Source organism: Miscanthus floridulus, chromosome 17 (assembly GCF_019320115.1).
Source record: "Miscanthus floridulus cultivar M001 chromosome 17, ASM1932011v1, whole genome shotgun sequence".
In the NCBI taxonomy this organism is placed as follows: Eukaryota; Viridiplantae; Streptophyta; class Magnoliopsida; order Poales; family Poaceae; genus Miscanthus; species Miscanthus floridulus.
Genome location: NC_089596.1, coordinates 14,822,990 through 14,826,729, shown reverse-complemented (window position 1 = coordinate 14,826,729; position 3,740 = coordinate 14,822,990).

The following is a 3,740-nucleotide window of genomic DNA, read 5'->3' as shown; positions in this document are numbered from 1 at the left end:
ATAGCTCTAACCAAGCGATCTAAGTCTTCCTAGAAAAGCCGCTTAGCACTCTCATTATGGCCTACTTGGGGGGCATACGCACTAATTACATTTAAGACCATATCACTAATGTCAAGTTTAACTAAGATGATCCTATCCCCTTGCCTTCTCACCTCCACCACACCATCCTTGAGGCTCTTATCAATCAAAACTCCAACTCTATTTTTATTTGAAGTTGTCCCTGTGTACCATAGCTTGAAGCCAGTATTGTCCACCTCCTTCGTCTTCTGCCCCTTCCATTTAGTCTCTTGGACGCATAAGATATTTACACGCCTCCTAACCGATGTGTCCACTAACTCTCTTAACTTACCTATAAAGGACCCAACATTCCAGCTGCCTAAATGGATCCTAGTCGGCTTGACTAGCTTCCTTACCCTTTGCACCCGCCGAGGTAGGTGTGAAGATCCTTGCTTATTTTGCACCACAACCGGGTGCCGATGTGGCGTGCCACTAAGGATGTGACGACCCGATCCTTTCTCACTTGACACCATGCCTAGATCGTGACACGACGCATCACAGGGGTGATGACCCGGCCCTTGCTCATTTAACACCATACTCGGGTTCTAACAAGGCGCGTCGCTAAGAGGGTTACGATCCAACGGGATTCTTTTGGGTTTCATCCCCATAAAAGTGGCTAAGTTTTTAAATTGGCTCGCCGCGCCTAACACAAACCTCCTCCTTTACTAGGGCTTGGGACCTACTATGCTAGAACACCAAAGGCGCCCCACCATAGGTAGAGTTCTGGGTCACCCTGGATAACAAAGAGAAATCACGGAACCAACTAGCTGAGCGTTAAGCAAAGCCAAAAACTAAGTTACTAGGTAAATCTTGGCTACGCCATGAACCTTCCATGCTAGAGCCATGAATACCCAGTGGCTCATCTCGCCAAAGATTGTAAGATGTACCGTACGACAACCGCTACGGCGACTTCCTTATGGAACACCCCTCGAGGGGACAATCGGTGGCATAAGGGACACTCGAAATAAACCCTCAAATGAGCGATGACCATTCGTGCCCATACTGGGACCTGGTTAGATTCAGGACATGCACCTGCTGTTTGGGAAGCTCACGCCATGGCAATGACTCGGCTACCCTAGTCGGAGCACCCGATCACTTTTGACGAAAGTGACCAACTCAAGCACTCGGTCAACATCGGTAGGTTTCCCCTAGTCATTAGCGCAGTTCTCAAAATTGTCCGTGCCACTAAGATCTTCATGGATGGAGGAAGTGACTCCAATCTTATATATTAGGACACTTTTGAAAGACTAAAGATCGGCATAGACAGACTACGCCCACCGAGGGTCCTGATCACCAGAATAGTACCAGGGAGACAGGTGATGCCTCTCAACATCATAGATCTATGGGTTACGTTCGGTGAGGTGGCAAACTTTTGCTAGGAGATACTCTCCTTTGAGGTTGTGGATTTCTAGGACACTTATCACGCCATCCTCGGCATACCATGTTTCGTTAAATTCATGGTTGTTCCCTACTATGCATACCTAAAGATGAAGATGCCGGGTCCTAACAGTATCATCATGATCTCTGGAGATCTTCAGAACGCCTATCAATGCAAACTACTCACTATCGAGAATGCGGTATGAAACTTGGATCCGGCGTAGCGCGAGCTCGACTATGTCCTCATGCAAGGACAAGATTTAGGGGCTCCAATGATGGCACCGTCGTGCCTCAATTTCTAGTCTCCACCTCCTAAAGAAGAGAGGCTATCACCAGCCCAGTTCACAGCCTCAGAGCCAACCGTGGCCCCATCATTCACGCTCGAGGAAGACTCGAGGAAGGTTCTCTTGGAGAAAACTAATCCAAGTAAGACCACGAACATCGGGAGGAGCCTGAACCAGGCACAACAAGACAAACTCGTCAAATTCCTGATTAACAATCGGGACATATTCACCTAGAAACCCTTAGACATGCCGGGAATCCCTAGGGAAATCGCCGAGCACTCCCTGAGAATCTAAGACAACACCAAACCAGTCAAGCAACGCTTGACATAGTTTAACGATGAAAGGCGCAGGGCTATAGAAGAAGAAATAGCTAAGCTCCTCAACGCGAGCTTCATCAGGGAGGTCCTGCATCCAGACTAGCTTACAAACCCCATCCTAGTGCCCAAATAGAACAAGTGGAGAATGTGTGTCGACTATATGAGCCTTAACAAGGTGTGCCCGAAGGATCCTTACCCTTTACTCTATATAGATCAGATCATCGACTCCGCTATAGGATCAGAATTACTCTATTTCCTCGACGCTTACTCTAGTTAGCACCAGATCTAGATGAAAGAGTCTAACCAACTAGCTACTTTGTTCATCACCCTGATCAGAGCATACTGCTACATCACCATGCCGTTCAGGCTAAAGAACACGGGGGCTACCTACCAACGCTACATGAAGCGCTACCTCCATGAGCAGATCGGCTGAAACGCCAAGGCTTACATCGATGACATCATCATAAAATCATCTAAAGCTAGGAACCTTATTCAAGATCTCTTGGAGACCTTCAATAATCTCCAAAAGTTCAAGATCAAGCTCAACCTAGAAACATGTACCTTCGGGGTATCATCCGTCAGATTGCTCGGCTACATCGTATCGGCTCGCGGGATTGAGACCAATCCAATGAAGGTCAAAGCCATCCATGATTTCAGACCCCCTCGAGCATTGAGAGACACCTAAAAACTCATGGGATGTCTGGCTTTCTTAAGCCGGTTTATCTCTAGACTGGGCGAGAAGAGTCTTCCCCTCTACAAAGTCTTACGCAAGATGCCAGACTAGTGATGGACCCTAGAGGCTCAAAAAGCTTTCGACGATATCAAGGACTTCCTCACCAAACCCCCTGTTCTGGTGGATCCTCACAAAGAAGAGCCTCTGCTCCTGTACGTCGCAGCTACCACCCAGGTGGTCAGAATGGCTATAGTTGTAGAGAGAAAGGAAGAAGGCCACATTTAGACCATTCAGCGATCGGTATACTTCCTTAGTCAAATACTGGCAGAGAGCAAAACTCGCTACCCAAACATCCAAAAGATACTATATGGGGTGTACTTGGCAAAGAAGAAGCTGCTTCACTACTTCGATACATACCCGATTACCGTGGTCACCTCCTTTCCATTAGGAGAGATCATCAACAATCGGGACATGACCGAATGGATAGCTAAATGGGCCCTGGAACTTATGGCGTATGGCATCACGTATGTGCCACGCACGTCCATAAAATCCTAGGCTCTGGTGGACTTTGTTGCCGAATGGATAGAAGCACACGTTAAACCGGCCATAGCTGACCTAGAGTACTAGAGCATGTACTTCGATGGCTCTTTGATGCTACAAGGAGTGGGAGCAAGAGTTGTCTTGGTCTCCCCCAATAGGAATCAAATGAGGTACGTACTTTGTTTAAATTTCGAGGGTGCTACCAATAACATAGAAGTGTACGAGGCCCTACTCCACGGGCTACGAGCCACAGTCACCCTTGGAGTTAGAAGACTTGTCACCTTAGGAGACTATAAACTTGTCATCGAGCAAGTAATGAAAGCCTCAGTGTGTCGTGACCACAAGATGGAAGCCTACCATGCTGAGGTAAAAAAACTTCAGGCAAAGTTTGATGGGCTCGAGTTATGCCACATCCCTCGAAGGGACAACAAGGAGGCTGATAGCCTCACCAGAATCGGCTTGACTCAAGACATGACTCCAAGCGACATGTTC